This window comes from Colletes latitarsis, chromosome 14 (assembly GCF_051014445.1).
Source record: "Colletes latitarsis isolate SP2378_abdomen chromosome 14, iyColLati1, whole genome shotgun sequence".
NCBI lineage: Eukaryota > Metazoa > Arthropoda > Insecta > Hymenoptera > Colletidae > Colletes > Colletes latitarsis.
This window is the reverse complement of record NC_135147.1, coordinates 18,158,399-18,181,897: the sequence shown is the minus strand read 5'-3', so window position 1 is coordinate 18,181,897 and position 23,499 is coordinate 18,158,399. Positions and strand designations below refer to the sequence as shown.

The 23,499-nt window shown below is 41.3% G+C and overlaps 1 long non-coding RNA gene across 1 annotated transcript in view; it reads right to left on the bottom strand.

Moving 5' to 3' along the window:
* Positions 1-23,499, bottom strand: part of LOC143350146 (uncharacterized) — a 175,281-nt gene that overhangs the window by 9,895 nt on the left and 141,887 nt on the right. The gene's annotated exons all lie outside the window — the stretch shown is intronic.

Genomic DNA, 23,499 nt, shown 5'->3' with positions numbered 1-23,499 from the left:
AGAAGAAAGAGACTAGGCGGTTTCGCCCTCTTAGAGGGAAACGAATTTGCCCGGGAGAAGGCAACTCCGTGGCAGCCACCGGTTCCAATTGATCCCCGTAGCCGCTCTTCTGGGTCGTGATCAAAACTACGGGGCATACCGAATTTGATCTGCTGAAAGCTTCTTGTAATTGGACGTAATGCCCTCGTTCGCCGCCGCCCCGTGGAAGAAAACCGGGGCGGGGGTGGACAGACGGGCAACGAAGGGTGGAGAGCCGTGGAAAACGCTCCAAGGAAAAGGGGCGAAGATGGAGGAACCGTGGGTGGAGGGGTGGATTGGTCGCCAAAAGGGACGACGAGGAAATAAGAGAAGGCTCGACGAGCGGTCCGAGACGGCTGTTGCGAATTCGATTGTCCTCCGGCCGGGTCCCTCGCCCGTTCCTCCTCGCCTTGAAAAATCCCCGGACCCTATTTTCCAACGCAACCCTCGCTGCCCGCTCCCGGTCTCCCGAGGAACATGCCTCCCCCCCTGACAGAACACCGCGCGAAACCTCTCCAAATAAAGTCCCGGCCGCGTTCGGGGGACGGCGTCAATTTTTCGCTCGTTGCACCTGCGGCTTTTGGGGCCAACCTATCCGCCCCCCTCTCCAGCCACGTCGAAACCTGTTCGACGACCGATCGACGATCAGAGATGCTTTAAGGGGGATGCTCCATTATGCGGATAAAGGAGATAGGCGACGCGCGCGTTCGCGTGAAGGGGGTGGGGAACAATTCGTGACACGGGAGTATCCGATACGTGAATCTGCGTGGAATGGACGGCTCGGAATTTTGGCTACGTCAAGTATTGGGTCACTGCAAATGCTCTGTCTGTTGGTAAATATTGGGGAGGAATTTCTGTTTTCAAGAGACATTCACGTTCGGATCGGCACTACGAGGGGGAGGGAAACGAGAGAAGCTAATGTAAACAGTTGTTGCGGCGGCGACTATATTTTTAATCGTTGCGTGGTGCAAACGACGGGGAACTTAATGAAAACGATCTCGATTCTTTGAAGAAATTTTATGCCTACAGAGACCAAAATTTTGATTTTAAGCAACCGTATGTAACTTGAAATTTGTCCCCGGTACTTATTTTTGTAATCTCGCTAAAATTCGCGAATTCTATTTATTTATTTTTACATTTCAACTCGAGAATTAATTTATTTAGTTTGATAGTTTTGTCATCTATGCATGGGACAGTCAAAGTATTAAAATGTTATTGCTTAGTTCGGATAACGATTAATTCGAGGATATGAAAATAACGAAACAATTATTTCTTTGTAAAATGACATGAGCATAATTGGATATTTGTCAGATTTGAAATTGGACTAATTAATGTGTTACACTCTTTCAATGGATTGGAAGATCGAAAATAAAACTCAGTGGACTAATTGTAAAGTACTTCTTTCAAAGAAGCGACCTGAAATCAAGGTTGTATTAAATCTAAATTCACTCCTATAGTGTTTCTAGCGCTGCAATAAACAGTCTGAATAAAGAATAAATCATCAAACAATATTAGAACATAATTATCGCTGTTCGTTTTAATCTTCCTAGGAAATGTCTAATGGAATTTACTTCGAAATGTAATCTATTATTATAAATTTTCAAAATTTGTAGACTAGCGAGTTGTATATCGTGAAATTATCAGTATTCCATGAATAAAGAGTGTTTTCTTATTGCAGTGTTCTGCTTTTAGAAAATAAATATATATTCCTATCAAAGATAATTTGGCATCGTTAAAAATAATTCATATTTTAATGTCACGTGATAGATTCTGCTTATTGAAAAATTAAGTAGTTGTCATATGACTCAATTCAATCACATTCTACTCGATCGAAAGAGAGAAAGAAATAATCATAAATCGATATTCTAGAGTGGGACACGCGTGGAAAGCAAAAATATTTGTATCATAGTGCTTCCTTCATAAACAACTTCTGATAGTATTTAAGCAATTCCGAAATAATAGACAAGAATTATATTATTCATTTTCTAGAAATAAATATTTCTTTCTTTTGATACTTTCTAATGTCATGAAATAACAGTGAATCTGTTTTACATATTGATGTTAGGTGAGCCATTTTGAATATACTTTAGCTTTTCTTATGGCAGTTTGTCATTATTTACAGAACAGCATGATACCTCCATTGTGAAAAAAATTTATTGAATTAATCAACATTATTTATAAGTTATTATAGTATAATAAATTATTCTGTTATTTCTATATTTAATAAGATATAGTATAAAGTGAACTGGTCTCTATAAACAGAAGTTCGATGAACAAATTTGCAGAATTTGATAATTTATTTCGATAAAATTAAAATCTTATCTATGAAACCAAGGATTTCGTCAGAGTTTTTCAAATTTCTTCAGAAGATATTTAGAAAATCTGCTTAATAAAGAATTGATAACGGATAATGAATTCGATATCGAATCATTTGATTTTTTGTTTTTATCGTTGAAAATAACACTGAACAAATGTTTATGGTTCATCGTCCTATTTTTCGTGCAACTTTTATCGATAAAAATAGTACTGAAAAAATTTACGTAACATGTAATATATTTGACGTTGAAACTAAAAACCGCAGGCATTTGATCCAGTTGGTATACTTAATTGGTTAGTCGATCAAAAGTTTCGTTTCCATACAAAAAGACAACCTTGCAATAATTAAAATTATCTATCCGAAAACTTAAAATTTAAAGAATAAACAATTCGATACTTATTGAACTTATCGATTTGTACAATATTTTACACGAATGTTACCTTGTACTTTTCAATAAACGTTCGATTGGTAATATACGTACACAAATCACAAAATTAACATTTTAGATCAAAGGTAAAATATAAAATAGACAAAAGAAACAAAAATAAATGAACAATTGAAAGGCTCTTAAGAAGAATTATCTTAAGAAATACTTTTCGAGGTTCGTCTTTCTTAAGGAAACAATTCCACTTTACGCAAACTTAATTTCCAAAAACTAAATTATCACACAAAGGAAAAAGATACTAAGTATAAAAGCTTCATTTAAATGTCTTACGTTTCCTCGGGGTTCGATCGAAAACGCTCATCGATAACGGAGCCAGCGAGCATTGTGAAAAATGGCACGCCATACGCGAGACCGACGACACGAAAAGCAAAAACGCACCACGTGTTGCGTCCGAAATAAATAGCCGGTCGCGTAATAATGTAAACAGTATAACAATCATCGGCATTACGTAATTATATCGGGGCAACGGTGTTATTACCGATAAAGCGGCGATACCGTAATTTGTCGGGTGTCAAAGTTTTCGGGGAAAATATCGAAAAATTTCCACGCGCCGGGATATATATCGGGCTCTGGCAGTCGCGTCGCTTCTGCGGTCCGCTGGATATTATCAGATGGAGTATTGCCAACAGGTGATTCCGAAAATAACAATAATTTAATTTCCCGGAATATGTGGGTCACGGGGACTTTCGATTTCGCGTTAATTAAGTATCGTGCGCGCATTACGCGTCGCGTTCGTTCGCGTCGCGACGCTGTAAATCGCCTGTAGGCCTCGGGGGTTCCGTACCCGTCGCAAAGTCCAACGTAGAAAGATTCGATCGTGGACGGGGAACCGTAATTAATTAGAAACAGTAACCGCGTTATTATTCCCGTAAACGATTTTGGAGATGGTTCGATTTTGAGAATCAAGAAGAAGAAAACGAATCCTCGATATTATCCAGCCAATTTTCGAACAATTAAACCGCCATCGTAACGAGAGCTACCGTACGTACAGTAACTTGGAATTATCGGGAGCATCGCGCAGGGATCTTTCTGTTTGGGGGAAGAAAGGCTCTTGTTTAACCCTCCATCCGACCGTGATCCTTCTCCAGGAGACAATCATCCCCTGGAAAAGCCCGAGAGGCTCGTACGACAGCCGGAGATCTCCCAAACACGAATGTATTTTTAAAGTAAAACGTTAGTGCCTAATGTTCGTCCACATTTTGCGCTTAATACAAGATCGTACGGACGCGGGGGGGAGGGGTTATGGGGAGGGGGGGAAATCGAGGGAATAAGAGCGGTCGAGGGAGTCTCGCGCGCGTGTGTGTGCCGCGCGGAGGGGCGAGGAGAGTCGACGATGGGCGAAGGATGGAGAGAACGCTGGAGCGAAAGAGTAAGGGCGAGAAGTTGGACGAGAGGGTGGAAGGTTCGCGGGGTCGGTGGCAGAGACCCCCTTCGCGCTATCTCGTGGTAGGGCTGTTTTTCGCGGCTCGCAAAATGGCCGCCGCCCCCACCACGTCGGTCAGCTCCGGTTCGAGGGTGTAGAGAACTCGAATTTTCTCCGTCCTGCTCTCTTTCTACCCGGTTCGTTCGTTCGCCGTTCGTTCGTCATTCGTTAGTACACCCCCTCCCTGACGCCGGTGCTCCGGCCTCTTTCAACCCTCTCCAGCAACATTCCCCTCTACTTTCCGTTTCCACCACCATTCTTCCGACTCTCCCTTCTCCGGGGCAGAGCTTGCTCAGCGCCACTGGCGGGAACCGGAAGCTAACCGTTCTCGTTCCTCTCTTTCTCGCCCCCTTTACGTCTCTTCGTTCCTCGTTCTCAGCTTCTCTTTCCACCGTTACGCCACCCTCTTTCTCTGTCTCCTTTTTTCTCTGGCCTCCGTTTTCCACCTCCTCGACCCCGCCATCGTTGCCCACCTCTTTCTCCGGCCGAGCTCTGCTCCTGCCTCCCTCCTCCACCCTCCTTCGCCCTCCACCCTCGCTCGCGCGTACGCGTTTCTCTCTCTTTTTCCTTCCCCCCGGCCCTCGGCGGTCTCACGCACGTACACCGGCGCATACACGATGTTCCGGCGAGGTCGCGCAGGAATATTGTTACCGTAGAACGCGAATGAAATTTATAACTAATTACGGGAAAAGTTTAGATGACCGTCGGGCCGTTCGGCGGCCGGAAAGGGGGTGGCCCGATGGGTGACTGGAATATACGGAAAACGGGTGAGACGCCGAGGAGACAAGCGGGAACGAGAGGGGGCAGAGAGAACCGTTTCGGTCGGACAGTTGGGATTTGTGCCGGTATAGAAACCAAATTACATTAATTAGGGTATTAAGCGTCCTCGGTCGCGCGGGAGAAAAAAGACAGGGACCGGTTCCGGAGGGTTGCTGCCCGGTGAACGCGGCTTAAGACGGATTCCACGGTTTCCGTGCGACAGAGAATTTAAAAGCGCGTGCCACGGCCCTCTCTAATTAGCCCTTATCAGAGCGACAACGTGTTTTGGCACTATCGGTGAATCGACTCCATCGATCGTGCGGCTTCAAACTTATCGAAATACGCGACCCTCCCATCGATACGCTGAAATTACATCGAGCTTGATGCCTCCTCTTAATTACGGCTGCCGACTATTCATCTATTTATATTTATTTATTTCAATATTTTGCGCACTGATCAAATATTTGGAAATTCGTAATATTCGTACAGTATTATGTGGATCATGTTTCTCGAATTCAGCGTTCTTTTCTAAATTTTATTTTCACTTAAAGTGTAGTTTGAACGATAGATATTTTATACAGCATTTCTGTGTTGGCGAGTAACTTATTTTTGCAGTTACATGCCTTTCAGAAATAACTCTTTAAAGGAAAAATAGTAGGAATATTTAAGAAATATTTTGCTAATTTTTACACGATCCTATAATACTCGATATTCGTAGTATTCGAGGAATTATAAAATGGAAGAATTCTTCAGATAGTTCCAACCATGTTTACTAACTGGTTAATAATATTTACGCCCTGTCGTTGTTTCTTGCCTGTTCTATTCGAATAAACTTTTATACGTTTTAGACGAAAACTTCAAGCAACGAATACTAGTGAATTCAATCGTATTATTATTTAGATAGACATTTATATTTAATTCAGTTGCGATCCCAGTTACATTGTCTAGTTGAAGTCTGATATTTGACGTATGAATTTTCAGAAAGTGGATCTTACTAATGCTAACTTATTTCGATATCTGTTTAGTATCAGAACGCAATGCTTGGGAATCGATACGTGCCGGTATTAATGAGTATGTCGTTAGATTTGTCCCATTACTAGTCCTTACCCCAGCATTCTGAATTTCGAGGCTGAGCGGAGTTGTAACAAACGAGTCTCTTGTATCGCGGATCGCTTATCGATTCGATGAAAATCGCCGTCGATGCGTACACCAGGTATTTCATTTTGAATTTCAGGAAGGCGAATTGCCCCCGTACAACGCATCGCCAGTAATGAGGAACTTTAATAGAATTTCAAATTTATTATGCAGGGTGCGACAGTAATATATGTTTTTAAAAAATATAGTTCGACCCTTTATGGTCCTGACGCACTGAACGATGGGCACCCTATGGTTGACGCTATTCTGTGCGTAAAAATTATTCTACAAAATCTATAAACGTCTTTTTTTCTTAATGAATTCTTCTTTACTTATATAGAATAGTATTTTTGTTAAAAGATTTACCCTTAAGGAAGACTTAATTTAGGGTTAGTTTTGCATCAACAACTGAGGACATCCATTAATATAAATTTGGCATGCATTTTAATTTTAGTTGTATTTGCTTGGTGTGCTATTAATACGAATAAATCAGTGTACATTTCCTTCTTCCTTGATCATATTTTTGACATTCAATAATAATATAGTTCATCAGTAGACTTGAGTTGCGATAGGATTTATTTATTCAAAATATACCAATGAAACATTCATTGTGTACTAATTTTAATTTAATTAAATTAATTTCTAAACCATACAATCTGGGATGACTTGCTTTTTATGGACGTCAAATTTTCTTTACGTTTGCATATTGGTTCGATCTATTTATTAACGTCTGAAATTTTATTGCATATCGAATGAAAAAAACAGTTTGAGTCTCCAGTGATTTTTGAACTGGAGGTAGGAGAATTATTATGAATTTAAAGATTACACTTAATATTATTTTGGACGATGATAATTTCCATACCAAATCGACTCTTAGAAACCAAATTCTAATCTTCACTGTTGCTGAGGTAAAATGCGATATTTCCTCGCCGAATCGAAAGCCTCAGAATTAATAGAAGTGGTCGATTGCCCGTTCGGAACCGTTGAAAAATATTTCGAGTCATTTACCGATGAGTCAATTATGTATGCGCGTAATCTTTTGTTTTTTCAAGCCTGAGGCCTTCGATTCACCGCTCTTTGCCGCATATTATCTCAGTAACCCACCTCTTGCTGGGGTTTTTTTCCCCCCGCGATACGGTCCAATGCGAGGCACGATTTCATGATTCAATCGCAAAAGTCATGGCGCACCAGGCGTTCACCCGCGCGTCGACCCCGCCCGGACAAAAAATTATTTCGAACGTTTTTGAACGGCTATCGGCCCGAGTACGGTTTCCAGAATTTCCAATTCATGTAACGCACATATTACTTTTGCTTAATTGCAGATTTCATTGTTCTGCCGGTTCATAGAGCGATTCTCTCTTTCATGTACGCGGCACGGAAATTACTGGAACATGTTCGATTAGAAGCGCAGCCTTAATGAGATTCGCGAGCGTAAATTAGCGCGGGAAAGTGGCACGTGCTATAAATTAGTGTCTGCAACCGCTCGAATTACGTGGTATCGTTTTTAGCGCGTCGATCGGCCTCGTCCTTGACGATTACTTTTCAACGCGTTGGGTGGCACATCGTAATACAATACAAAAGTGTACACGGTACTCGTTTGTGATTTCTAATTCTATATGATCATACGATGATCAAATTGAAACGTTTAGTCGGACTGTATACGCTGTAATATTATTTAAAAAATTATTTACAACGACTAGAGAAATACCCAGCCTCGGGCGCGAAATATTGCAGCGACGTCCATGCATCTCAATATTCTTGGCACGTACGCGTGTGTTTCATTTTTTTTTAACTCGGTTTAGATACAACTAAACTCGCGAATAAATATTTAGAATTTAATGAAGATTTTACACTCAAACGGAAAAGAATTGGCTACTCGGGTTAGATGTAATGGGACAGTAGAATTCCAACAATAGTAGAAACCGATACGCAAGGGTAACAGGTAGAAAATTCGATTGCATCCCAGGCTCGAAAAATCATTCCCACCTTCCAAACAGATCAAGGTTTGGATCAATTGAACGGTAAAATTCTAACGTATTTTGTTTTTTTTAACTCGATTTTTTTGCTCGCTATTCAGGGACTAAGGCTACACAATATATTCCCAGTAAGATAAAAATTTACCGAACGGATAAATGCACCATTTCGTGGAATATTCGTCATATGTCAAAAGACGTTCCAAAATTGTTTGTGGTTGAAATGAACAGTGTGCTTTTATTTTGAAAATTTAGGGGTTATTGAACTTTGGCAGTTCACAATCGCGAAACAATTACGACTCAACGGTATGTATTGTGCTGAGCTCGAATGTTGTCGACGATTGCCATTTGTCAATTGCCAATTGTCGTATCGAGCGTCAAAATATAGTATTAATATAGTAAATGTAGTATTTGTACTATAAAGAAGAAACTACTATACTTGCGAATAAATATTTATTGTTATTGAACTTTGGCAATCCACAATCGCGAAACCATTACGATTCGACAGTATGTATTGTGCTAAACTCGAAAGTTGTCGACGATCGTCATTTGTCAATTGGTAATTGTCGTATCGAGCGTCAAAATATAGTATTAATATAGTAAATGTAGTATTTGTATTATAAAGAAGAAGCTACTGTATTTGAAATTAAATATTTATTGTTATTGAACTTTGCCAATCCACAAACGCGAAACAATTACGACTCGACGGTATGTATTGTGCTGAGCTCGAAAGTTGTCGACGATTACCTTTTGTCAATTGGTAATTGTCGTATCGAGCTTCAAAATATAGTATCAATATAGTAAATGTAGTATTTATACTATAAAGAAGAAACTACTATACTTGGGAATAAATATTTAGAGGTTAATGAAGATTTTATAGTCAAACGCAAAAGAATTGGCTACTCGGGGTAGATGTAATGGGACAGTAGAATTCCAACAATAGTAGAAACCGAAACGCAATGGAAGCAGGTAGAAAATTTGATTGCATCCCAGGCTCGAGAAATCATTCCCACCTTCCAAACAGATCGAGGTTTCGTCTATCCATCGATCTTGTTTTCAACCGAACGGTAAAATTCTAACGCAATTTTCCGACGAACGCCACGCCAGTGTTTTACGTGCGAAACCGCAAGCGGATGATCGGCGTGGCCAGGCCGGTGTATCGAAATTTTTCAATTTACGTGGCGCGCTCGCGCTCGTCGCGCGCCATGGCGACTTCCTGTCAGCGTTTAATTACGGATCTCCCGCCGGATGTCCGGGGCCGTTCGCGGTCGAGAGTCGCATTCGCGCGCCTTCCAAGTTTCGGGGCCGAAAATTACGGCAGAACGGGCAGAAACGCAGCGCGCTAACGAGATTCGCGAACGCAATTTAGCGTGGCTAAGTGCGGCCCGCGCGACGAATTACGAATGCGCGAACGAACTGGCTCCGAATGCTCGCTATTCAGGGACTAAGGCTGCACAATATATTCCCAGACTTCGTAAAATAAAAAATAGACACAACTTCTACGGCGAAGAAACATTTATCGAACGGATGGATGCGCCATTTCGTGGAATATTCATCTGTCGAAAGACGTTTCAAAATTGTTCGTGGTTGAAATGAACATTGTGCTTTTATTTGGAAAATTTAGGAGTTATTCGCGAAACAATTGTGACTCGACGGTATGTATTGTGCTGAGCTCGAAAGTTGTCGACGATTGTCATTTGTGAATTGCATCGAGCGTCGAAATATCGAGACAGTGTCCTGTTTTCTGGCCTCTGTGTCAAAAGTTTGTACTCAGCAATTTGCAATCTTTGCACAGTACAGTGATTCGTCTCTGATTAATCGTTATCTTTCTTCATTCGAAATATATTAGTATTATATTATTCTTCGTTTTAGAAGGTGGCAGGGATAATCACGCGACACTTATGAACGATACTGTACCAAATTTTTACATTGTGCTTGTACTTTGTCTACCAACATTACTACTATATTCAGACAAAATTCTATTGGAGTGAAAGATAACCAATAAAAAAAATATACAGCAATTTATTCGATCCAAAAATTTAGAATTTTAAACCATTCATTGCATTATATTTTTATTTAACGATTTTATTCACCAAATAAAAACAGAAAAGTAAGTACATAGATGAAGTGTACTAAATAGGGTGAAATGCTGTTTCTTCGAATAAAAATAGAACTATTTCTCTTGACTTTTGCTTCAGAATATTCTTCCTTACAGTTTCCTTGGTTCTATTGTTTAAATCGTCGATACAGGGATCATGAAATTTCGCGAAAAATCGACAAAGTTCGCGCCGACGTCGCGACCATTTCGAAAATCGAAGGAAAACAGACGTGGACGCGCGCGCGCGCTCGGTAATTAATTTTTACTCGCAATTTCTGCAGCGCCTGTGACGGCGTTGCTCTCCCCGCGATAGATGAACGAGGACGCAGGTGTAACTTTAAAACGTCGCGTGAAAGTTTTGTCCACACCTTCGGCAGGTGAAAAATTGTCCTTGAAATTCGAACGATTCTCTTTACCATGAATTTCCACTGATTTTCTTTTTCTCTTTTTCAAGGCTTACGGTCGCTTCAACAGTAGCTAGTTATATCGAGAAACACTCTGTTCTCTTAGGGTCGGGACACCCTATTTTTGCATCGATGTTGATTTCCTAAATTCTAATTTGTCTCAAAGGGTTGTCGATACTGAGTTAATTAATAAATAAATAAATTTTTGAACAATGAAACCCCACTCTACCGTCTCTTTTTTTCCAGTAAATAACGAAGGTACAAATGCAAGAAATATTTATGGTGAAAACAACAAAAAATAATTTTGGACGTAAAATAAATAATTTTGCAGAAATTATAGCGTCCGAGAAATATTACAAAACGCTCGAGCGTCGTGAAAAATTTAAAGACAGAGATACGGATAGAAACGTATTACGCGGATGTAAAAATCGAAATCTCAAGTGGAAAATAGGAGAGGAGCCCGAACAGAAATGACGGAAACTGTTGTGACTCCGTATTCGCCGTGGTAGCTGGACCGGTTATGCAATCCGTTAGATGCACCCTCGCGTGCATTTGCTCGTTGCAGTGCGGAGCGATCGTACTTTCACCGTGGAAAGTTCGACGTGCTCCCGCCAAACCGATCAGTCAGTGTACCGTAACGTGTTTTCTCCTGACGCATCGCACGTGCCAATAAATGGGAACAGAGCAATACTTCCAGCGAGCGTTTTAAATCTCTCTAAATTTCGAGCGAGAGGGACGGAAAGGTAGCCACTTGTGCTCGCAGTTCCGCTCGCTTATTTGCAAATACCGTAGCGGATGACCGATTCGTTTTCGAACGCGAAAAACAACAGAACGAAGCTGAGAAACTTCCGTAATTATTTTACCCAAACTAACATCCCAATATTCCGGCTACGGTCTCAACGCGACTACCCTGTAATTTCAAATTAAATAATAAATACAGGCTTTTCATTACGAATGCATTTGGTTACGTTTTAATAATTCATTTTCGTAGCTATTATACAACGATAAAACCCAATTACGGTAAAATAAATAAGATGGCCAGACGGTTCAGTGACTTCGAATTACACGAAAGTAATGCACCCCGATCAGCCTTATTTGTTTCATAACTTTTCCACGTCTGGCCGGCTCGAGGATTAAAGATGCGCGTCTGTCAGGTAACCTATAACTTCCGCGGCAAATTGATCGATCCGTATAGCTGTGCTATAACGCAGTTCTCCGTGACGCATCGCACGTGCCAATAAATCTACGCGGAGCGAGATACCTCCTGGAACACCCTATAAATTTCTCTGATCCTTGCTCGATGAGAGAGGGCGAACCGGGGATTGTCCTGCGATGGATTCACTTTTTCTCGGCTTTCTCTATTAATACATTAACGCACAGGGTGGTTCGATAGAAACAGGCAACCTTAATATTTTTGCTACTTTTGTAATTATATTAAATTATTTATACAACAGTCTGTTAATCTACGGTCACTAATAAGACTAATAGTTTCCATTTAAAAAGGGTTTTAAAATGGCATTAAAACATTATTTACTTATTCGTTCAACAGGACCTTAGAAAATATTTTTCGGGAATTTAAAAACGATCCTTGCTTTCTCGTTGATTAAAGTGGTGAAAATTTTGTATTTATAAAGTGTAAAAATAGCTGTTGTGTAAAGTGTAATAAATAACTGTTGTGAAGTTAAAATTATTATGAAACTTTGGGTTCCTGTAGAATATTATTAAAAAGCCTAATATGGAATGAGAAGGAGATTAAACAGTTTAATTAATTGCAGTGGATATTTCTTGGTTCGACGGACCCATTCTAATTCTAAGAGTTTCGAAATTTAATAGCTAGAATTATCATTTGAAATAAGGCTGTATGCGAAATTTCATTTTTCTAACCTGTTAGGTTTTCGACACTAAACTAATAGGAGACTTAAAGCAAATAAACAGTCTAATAACAAGTGAAATTATATAAAAGTGTATACTTATACATTTTTGGGGAAATAACTATAGTATTTTTAATTATTAAAAACATTCCAAGCCTTTGGATATTTGGTCTCTTCTATACATATAATCCGCCATTGGTTATACAGTGTATTTCATAAAAAAGTAGAAGTCTAATTATATTTTTTTGGAATTAATGATATATGTAATTATATTGTTCTCATAGAAGTGAATGCCGCAGTAAAAATTCATATAAATTCAAAAACCTAATTAGACATATTGTATAATTCATTATGATTTAGTTCGCAACAAATATAAAATATTAAATTTGTTTCAGAATTTCCATACATTATTTCATTATTCTTTAGGTTTTATAGAAGTTTATCATGAGAGAATGTTTAATTATCTATGAAATCTTGTGGTTTGTTCATTTTATCGTAAGCTGTTGTTTACGCAAAGAATCGATAATGAATCTTTAATGCTTGTAGTTAGCATAAATAGAAATTTAGTGATCTAACCTGTACTAATACACTATATTTTCATTGGTAACAAATTTATAAACATTTTCACTCGGTTATTTGTCGAAAAAATTTGTACATAAGCAGTTTTATTAATTTCTCTTTTCTTACTAATTTTAACTTCTAACAATTTCACATATTTTGCTATTGCATTATAAAACAAGTTTATCTTAATTGCTGATTTTACTGAATTCTTTTGCTATTTTTAAAAGGTTCTTCTAACGATGTTCTAGCATGAATTTCTGAAAAATAGTACACTTCTCCAAACAATGATTTTCTTACGTTTACCTTGAAACTTACACCCGTAAACACATATCTAAACAAATTTAGATTTGTTAACTCCATCTTCTTCTCTATTTCATTATAATTTAAACTGTTTCCTAATCTCAAAATCGAAAGCAAACGTCGATACAATTACTATTTGCGAAAACATGATACGTTTTTACAGCCCGGATTACGTAGGATTTTATTCGATATTTCCGTTATAAATGTTTAATAAAGCATTTACGAGTCTCGGCCGCAGAACACGGTCCGTACGTGGGTAAATCTGTGGGGCAGTGTTCTGTGTGTCGTCGGTATCTTGCCCCGCGGCCGATTGATAAAGCGAAATAATCGTTCGATGAACTCCGGGGACCGTTGTTTTTAATTGTTGCGCGTCGCGTTTCTGACGTGAAAGCTGGTACGCCGGTTTTCCATTAAAATCCCGTCAGCGGTAACAATTAACAGCGTCAGGAACTTTAATAAAAACTGCGAAAACCCGCGGCGGTGATCGCGTAATACGTTCCTCTTTGGTCTTACGTTAATTCTCGGCGACCGAATCGCTCCATTGATCCGCGCGTTAATAGCATCAAAGCCGTACAACGTCGTGTGTGCATCGGTCAGTCGTTAAGCGCACTTTTATCCTGTAACGTTCGACAGTTTCCCGCCAAACCAATCGCTATAACCCGCGTCAGACCCGGTGACGCATCGCGTGTGCCAACAAAGTCGGCTGTAACGATACCTTCTGGAACACCCTGTAAATTTCTCCGATCCTCCCTCGAGAAGTCGCGGGTACTCGAAAGGGGATGTCATTATCCGCCCCCTATCCCCCCTGAAACGGTTAGACTATTTCGTCGTTGCTTGATTTTTTCTCCTCTTGAAAAACGATCCCCCCCTCCTTCGCGTGTTTTGCGTCCCTTTCCGGTTCTTACGTTCCCCGACCGTCGCTACGCTTTTGTTACCAAGGAAGACCAATCGCGTGCCCCCCACCACCAGCCAGGCTAATTTTTATTTTCCCACAAGCGACGTTTTAAAAATTACCCTCCACTCTTCTCGCGCCCCACCACCGTCGCCCGGCGAACCGGTGGTGGTAGAAAAATAGAAGGGATGCCGGCGACTGCGTGGGTGGAGTTGATTTCCCTCACCGCGGACCGGCGCTTCCGAAAAAAAGGGAGCGATAAGATGGAAGGGGATCGAGGATCGAGCGAGAAGATCGGCGCAGAGGAGTCGGCGGACGAAGGACGAAACGAACACGTAGGAGAACGTTCCATCCCCTCCGTCGAAGGACTCGACGTTTTATTCATCCCCTCCTCCCTGTTCGTTTCCTTTTTCGCTTTTTATCGTTGTTTTCTCCGTCGGTCGGGAAGAACGTGATGCATTGTTCCGCGTGTTCCCCGTCGTCGCGTTTGGATTCGTTTTTCCCGCCAAATTCCCTGCCAACAAGCTGCTGCCACCTCTCTGTTTGGAATTCAGCCTTGTGTCTCCACCCCGTGCCAGCTTTTTTTCCCGTCGACCACCTCCACCGCCGCCACGGTTCACGGTCGTACGGCTTTCTTAGCTTGATTAATTATCGCGTCGAGCCAAGTGTCGGGATCTGGAGGTCCCCACCTTTTTTTTCGTTGCTTTTTCTGCCTTTTTTTCACCGGGGGTTAGATCCACCCTATTTGCTCTTGTCCTTTCCCTCCGTAGTCGCGGTCGAAACGCGCCCGATAGGAGGACATTACGCGGAATTATGAAAAGGCATCCGGCCGTGAACGATTTCCTGAATAAAACGACGCCGCTGCTGGGAGGACGTTCGACGATAAATTGAGCGCGACACGATCTATCTACCGACATGATTATATCGCGAAGCCTGACGGAGGATCGCGCGAATTAGCCTTTCGAAAGTTATTTGAAAAATCGTCGCTGTTTTGCTGAATCGTTACATTTTAAACACTGGATATTCTTCCACCAAACTTTCCTAAAATTCTCCACCCTCCGCTGGGTAATTTATTCGCGCAAACTCGACGGAACATCGCGAATTTATCGGAAGGTATTTCTCAAACTGTTCCGGGAATCATCGCTGGAGAAGGAAGCGGAGATTGAAGGAATCCGAACCTCCCCGAGCGAATAATTTGAAGGATGAGATAATTAAAATGGGTCCGCGGAAAGGCTGTCAGCCGTGACGGGCAGATAAGTCATGCACGAGTCGTCTAGAACGAAATTATTCTATGAATTCTGATCGTTGCGCGTATTATGCAAAAGCGCAGCTGAAAGTGACAATTTTTACGTTTCGAGAGCGGCCGCGTTCGTTCGTTCGTTACGCTCGAACGAGAATTTTCCATTAGGCGACACGAAGCCTTTTACTCTGTTTATTTCAGCCCGCGCTCGAAAAGACGTCGAACATCTATTTTTCGAAAATTAATCCCACCGGGCACGCTGTTCGACGTATCGATTGAAGGTTCAAGGATAATCGCGATAGTACAATATCGTCTATATTCAACAGTATAGTGGTACATCCCTCGAACGCTATCATGATGATAATACTGGATTTCTTCGCGTGGTCCAGGTTCTGAATAATCGTGGGGAAGTTGATACCGTGCGACTCCATTTCAAAAATATTAAATTATCTTTCAAGCCTCCGTATTTCATTCCGGAAAGTGCAACGATCTCGGTTTGTTAGAGTAAATTCAGAAACAATACCGATATCGTGTAAACGTCCAGGGGCGTTTGGAAGTTCGTGGCACCCTGTGCTCCTTCCACGAAGAAAAATATTTCCAGGAAGCTCGTGGCGAGGGTGAACGGAACGACTCGGGGGTGATTTTCAGGACAGCGAGGAAAGATGAACGACGCTCGAAAAGGTGCCCCACCCCGGGATGACGGTCCAATCCGGACTCGGCGTACTTTTTGCCTACCTTTCCACCACCACCGTCGTCCGTACGACTACCACCACCACCACCACCAACAGCAGCGACATCGTCGGCTACGGCACCCTCGCGACCCGCGCACTTTCAACGTGTATTTTTCCCCTCTGAGGTCGCGCGAGGGTGGCCTCCACGGGCCTCCCCTCGCCTCGTGCCGCGTTTCCTCGTCCTCGTCCGGCGTCGCAGGGGTGGCAAAGGGGTCGTAGAAGGGGCTCCGGTGCAGGGGTGTGCGCAGTACGCGACTTTTCCACGGACGATGGCGCCGAGCTTGGGATCAATTTAAAAATAACCTGCCTTAGACTTTCAAGGCTTTCGAATCGATTCGAATTCCGTGTCCACCGCGGTCGACCCTTCGCGCTCCGTCGTCCTCTTCTTCCTACGACTCACCCCCCACCTCCCACGCACGTCCCTCCCCCCGGCGTTGTTCGCGCGCGACCCTCATTTTTAGACAGACAGCTTCGGGGCGTCGGAACGAAATTTTGGCTCCGCTTTGCCCTTCTCGTGTTTTGCTACCTTCCTCTGCCCCCCTCACCCCTTCCCGTCGGTGGTTCTTCGGCCACAGCGTGGACGCTGATCGATATACAGATGAGAAGGATTCGATGTATGGACGGACGAGTATGAATGATAGTGTCACGCGGTCGGGGGTGTCACATGGTCTTGGCTTTAAACTGTGTCAGGGTATATCGGAGACCAAGAGTAATCCGTTTCTGATCGATAATACCGGCGTATCATAGACCGCAAGACATCGTACGCGGTACGGTCTATCGAGTGCCTCTTAAGTAATTGCGTAATAATAACGATACTCGCGACGAAATTAATAGTACACGGTCCCCCGCGGACGTTCCGTTTCAACGTCTGTTGCCAATTTATTTACCGATTTCTCCGCAAGGGGAATATTTCAAACGGTAGAGTTCGACAAACATATCCTCTGATTGGACAAACAGAAACTGTGATTGTACGGTCTGGAGACTGTATTTAAAAAATTTTCGAACACCGTCCTCCTCGCTCTTTGCTAATGGAACAATAACATGTAATTGATGGTCGGATAAATAACTCCCGGGCGAGGATTTTTTTGTCGGTTATCGTATCCCGCGAAATTTCGTCTCGTATGTGATCGGTGCTTCTGTGTCTCTTTCTATTCGTTACCTTACCCGCCATTTCTCGGGGAATGACCCTCGATGTACCGACAAAAATCAATGATTTTACGCGGTTAGGCGCGTTGCATGGCCCTTCGGCGTTTAAAAATATTTTTCATTTCTACGAGGATACTGTGTTAATTTTAGAATTATTCTGAATATCGTAACACGCATATTTCACGATTGATACAATACGGAAACATGGCCGCAATGTCGATAGATATTCAAATAAAACAATTCCATAATTTGTACAATTTTGTAAAGTTGTAATCTAAAAATTCTTTAAAATATATTCGTTCTATCTTCTCTAATATTATCTTCTGCTATTTATTTTGATTGCGGCATAAATGATGAATTTTTTCGTTTAAAAATTGACGCTAAATATCCAATATCCAAGTAATAGGTATACACGGTAAACATACAATAACCATAATTAAGTCTTTACTTTCACGAATTACGTTTCGCGTTCATGAAAATTTCACGCGTAAATCGTTACGTATCCAGTGCCGTTGCACACGTAAACGCATCGATACAGTTTGAGAGCTCGTGTATATTTTACAATGAAAATTTCTTCCTGGTCCCTTGGTCGATACTAATCGCTAGACACATCTGGAATTCAACTGTATCGCTTCATAACGAGGCAAAGTAAATACTTGCTCGACTAAATGATTCTAGATCGTCAACTACCGCGACAAAGTATGGTTCCGGTTACTGTTTAAACTGTACTTTCTATTTAAATAACCGGTTGCTGCGTTGTTTCGAAGTAGATATCGCTCGATATTGAAACCAAATTACATTTGAAACGACACAAAATTCAAAATTCAATCAGAAATTGGCGACTTCGGAAGCGATTATTCCGCCATTTTAAACTCTTCAGGAATGAAATCTTTCTGTCGAAATGAACTAAAATTCATCTTGGGCTTAGACTATGCAATCTAAAATGACTTTTGTGAAAACTAGAAAATATAATTTGATTTGAATAATTTAATCATTTCTTTTTCAATTGGAAACTAAAACGTAAAATTATATTGAAAATATTGTACGTATATATTGCTTATTTTTTGATGATATGATGAATAGGACTGGTAAACAAAATGAGTAAATAAAAACTATAACGTACTCGTACATGCTAGAATACCTCAGAGTAATTAAATTTCTAATTTAAATTGCACAAATGAATAGAAAGTCTTCGAAAAAATTCACACTAAAATGCTAGACGATAGTTTGATTAATATTCTGTCAATTTGTATAGAAATCTACACTCGAATAGGATAATGTTTTCTTTATAAATTGAAAAGCGTAATGTCTGCTTCTACGAAAGCTCGTCGGGAGAGGCAATTTTGGGTAGGGGGATCGACGTCGAAGATGAAAATATAATCAGCAAGAGTGAAAGGTAAATTGGTGACGGTCCGCGCTCAAAGTCGTTAACAATGTAATTCGGAATTCGTGTGCAAAATCCGGGCTGCAGACGGCAGTAAATCGAGGGTCCTTTTATCAAAGACGAGGACACGAGAACGAGCATTCGTAGGACGTATACTTTGCCTCCATTTACATCAGTTTCTTGATGCTCGGAGCGAGTTGCTACCGTAGCAGCGCCGCCGCCACCGGCAGACCACCCTTTTCCACCCACCCCCCGATCCCCCCTCCGACCCATCCTTTTGCTACTTTCCTCTCTCCTACCTAGCTCCTCCTCTATCGCGGTGCTCTCTGCGTGCTCTCGCGAAAATCCTCGCGATAAATTATGCCGTGCGGGTGGGAAATAAATGACCCACCCCCTTCGGCCCTTCTCTTGCTCGTCCACCCCCGTGCCGTCCCGAACTTCAATCCCCAGCGTGCACGGACCCACCGACACCCTCGTTGCCGCTGCCACCCTCCGACCACCTCTTTCGCTCTTCCTCTTCCACTTCCTCCGAGCCACCCTCCTCCTCCCCCCCCCCCGACCACCCCCCGCTGCCACTTCCTCCATCTCCTTTCTCGTCCTCCCGTTCTGTTCCTCCTCTTTTACCCACTGCCAGAACTCCACCACCTCCTGCGGTCCAACGACCAGGCGGCGGTGCTGCGAGGAAAGCCGGCTTTAAAATTATAATGGCACGCGCAATTTTGATAACCGTCGCCCGAACCACCACTACCACCACCATCCCCGGAGCGACACTGTCGTGAATACTAGCTCCCCGATGCCACGTCGACCACCACACCTGCGACAGCCCGAAGCTGAAGCAGCGAGACTCATCGCATCGACCTCCAACCACCACCCCTTGCAGCCCCCTTTTCTTTTTCTTCCTCCAGGAGCCCTTTTGATATTTCAGCGCGCGTACACAGATCGACGGAGCTCCTTTGCGCGGCTTGTTTGGACAAGTAGCACAGGATAAGGATCGAATCACCCGTGTTCCTCTCTCTTTCATTTACGAACGAGTTCTTCGGTGATTTGTGGGGGGGAGCGAGACGACCGGCCGCGAATCGTATTGGAAATTTTTCGGATTTAGCTTGGCGAAGCAAATTGAGCCTGTTCGGGAGCAGTTTTCGATGTTTGCGAGGGACATGCCTGATAAGTATACAACGAATGGTCCGGCGAAAATTTGAGAAAAGTTTTAGCGATATCGGAATTATTTTATAAACAGAAGTTGGCCCATGCTCGATCGCGGTCGATCAGTTTGTATACCGTTGAGTAAATAGCGCGCGGGTTACAATGATATAATCGGAATTTTTTTATTTTGTTCCTCTTTCGCGGGTGAATTCGAAATTGGAAGAAGTATATATTTCATTTTTGAGCTTGTTCTGATGTGTCACACGATGCTGAGTACTTCATGATCTTAAGCATATGTAATTTTATTTATACTCGGAATATCATCGTTCCATCTCTCGGCTCCAGAAATTCAAATTTAATGACTATTTAATTTTACACACGTCCAGATGGTAATTTCTAGAATTTAATTTGTTCCTTTTCAAAATATTAACATTTTTACTCACTCTGACTAATTTTTATTTGTATATTATCAACCGTAATTTTTATATTTTTTGTGTGTTAATAATTATCATTTTTGTACCGAAGAGGACCTAAATTAAACATTGCAGAGTTCATTAAATGGATAAACCAGAATCGTTTGGATTATGTAAGCTGTCATATTTGTAATTTATTAGTTTGAAATATTATTGTCAAATAATAATTACAAAACGATTGTCACAAATAACGATTGCACAAATAACAAATGCATTTAAAATATAGTAACTAAAAATTCTTTATCTTTTAAAGTCACTGAATTTGAAACTCTTTTAAGTGAAAATGATCGTTTACACATTATTGGATATTTTATTAAAAAATATTACGAAATTTTAAAAATTAATCGACGTTCATTTAATAACGATTTTTGAGTAATTTAAACCATTAATGATCACGAAGGTAAAAAGTATTGATCTAATTTTAATAAAAACAGCACAAGTTAGTGGAACGGTTGAACCTGACATGGCCAAACTTTGTAATTTCGATAAAAATATACATTATTCTGAAACACTAAATTATAAACAAATCAATCTCAGACATTATTATTTTTGAAATTGAGGAAAATATTTAATCTGTATTAAGAATAATGTCAAAATTCGCAAGAGTTTGTACTAGAAATCTTACAAAAAGTACTTTATATAAATAATCTGAATTTTTATTTAATTTTGGTTACCCTCTAAGATCGAATGCCATTATTTTTTAATTCAACGCTCCATTCAGAAAAAAATTTTAATTTCGCACCCTTTGTCAATTAAGTACCTTTTATGTTTATAAATTATACATTCTCCAACGGTCTTTATTTTAATTAAATTTTGAAGCTCGATATTAAAAAATTAATCACCTTTACTGATCTATTCATTACTTTATGATTCGTGTGTTCTTACATTATATACAAAATGCAGACGAAACATAGACTAAAAAATCCTTCGTTCGCTTGTGGACTTCTAAAGAGAAATTAATTGAAAATTTGATATTCTCTTTGGAGAAGCAGAGGCAGTAATTATTAAAATGAAGATTTTTTAAATAGTTGGCTCTAATGTTACTCAACAATTTCTATAACTTGTATATATTATTATACAAAAATCATGTGTAGTGTTACTTTTATATATTAATTCATTAAGTACGAAATTCCTCCTTTCTCAAAATTATTTATTTTATTTAATGTCGCATAAACATCTAATGTTTCCTTATTTTAGATCGCGTGATTAAATTTTTTCGATAATATAACTCAATAATATTACACAAAAAAGACAAATTTCAACATGCTCTAGAAATAGAATACTGACAATGAGTCACTTCCCCAGAATATAGTATGGCGTCGCTTCCTATGCTTGCCACCAGAGGGGTCGCACTCTCACAAGCGCTCGACCGACCCCTCGGTTGCTATATACACATTCCTCGAGGGTCTGCTAGTATAGTATAAAACAAAAAATAATAAAATCACAATATGGGAATGTTTCAACCTACAAAAATTAAGTAAATCATTGCTGTATACAATATTTTTTAAAACTCGTATTATAGAAATGATCGCAAGAAGAATGGAGAGCCCCAATCTCACGTAAAAATCGTTCTTGAAATAGATTTTAGTATCAGCGAAATTATTCAACGAATTAAACAATAATTTCTAAAGGTATTTTTCCCAGAGACGCGAAAAAGATTTTCTATACTACGTTCCAACGGAATTCGAATTTATAATGTTAAAAACCGCCTGCAAACAACTCGTTCTCCTTCTAAATGCCTTCATTTGCGCCCATCGTGAAAATGCCCGTCCAAATATTTCAGAAGCTCGTTCTCGCCGCTCGGTTGGGTCTTCTTCTAAATAGGGCACCGAGCGGCGTGCCCGTTAAAGCGATATCGCGTCCACGACATATTAACGCGCACCCCTTACATCCTGCCCGTGGACCAACCACCCTGTCGCCCGTAAGACCAAACAATGACGCGACGTCGGCCACGAGAATGGCCGTGCTTTTGTAGCCGGAAATTGTTTAAGCTTTTGTTATTTTGCGGCTTCTAAATCTCAGACGTCAGGCGGTGCCCCACCCCCCCTCTCCCCCAGGAGCTGGATGCTCGCACAGAAACGACCGTACACGGGGTAGACGCGGCGTGTGCACGCTCGAATCCGCGTAACCACCCCCCCGCGCGTTTCCGATCGAAATCGCGACTCCTTCGCGGGGTCGTTGCACCGACCTCAAACTATTCCGTGCAATTTGCGTTCGACAATTTTGACCCCCGCTTTCCCTTGTCTCTTCTTTATTCCGTCTCATTACACGCGAGGATATTTTGAGCTTCATTTAATTTAGCGGCAGCATTCGATACGGAAGAGATGGTTTTCGCGTGCGCACACACACGCGGGGACCGGTACTTTTTACTTCGCTCGTTTTTAATTAAACTTCGAAATGAATTCCTTTGTCCTGCATTTGCATATTTTAGGCGTCCATATGAATTTTCGGTTAATCGATTCTTCGCGGACGTGGATAATAATAAAGACACGCCCGTTACCGGAGGTAAAACAGTCGATCATCGTTTCCTTCCAATTTCCAATCGATACTAATTGCCGTCAATTTTGTTTTTTTCCCCCTCCTCCGTTCGCCGTTCCGTTTTGCGACTTCGTTCGCACCCGACCGTGTTCCGTTTCTTTCGCGGAGTTTATTACCGGTCCCTACAAAAGGCAAATCCGTTTTCGAAACGCGCGGATAACGAAATTACTCCCTGGCGCTACTCGTTCCTTGAAAACTTGCTTTCGGAGAAAAATGGGGGTGGATTTCAGATTTTCCTCGGGGCTCGAGTCTCGAGGAGCGCGTCGCGTCGTGCAAATAAATCGCGAGAAGCGAAGATAAGCGTCCGGAGCGATCAATATTTCCTTTGAAAATTCAGCGCCGCCCAACCTATTCCCCGCCATTTTTCCATACTTAATGAACGCGTGCAAGTACTCGTTACCGTGCTAATGCAATTAAAACGCTTACGTTGAATTATAAATATTTGCATGAATGAGTAAGTATCGAACAAAACCAGATTATCGCCGGTTATCGCCACTCTTACGTACAACACACACCCCTCTGCCCCCCGATAACTATGGCTACCGCGATCCCCGTTATTAACATCTATCGTCGAAGACGTTAAAAATCCTCGATATCGATCGTCGTTCGCAAAAACGCGCCTATACAAATTCTTCCACTGTTTTGCAAA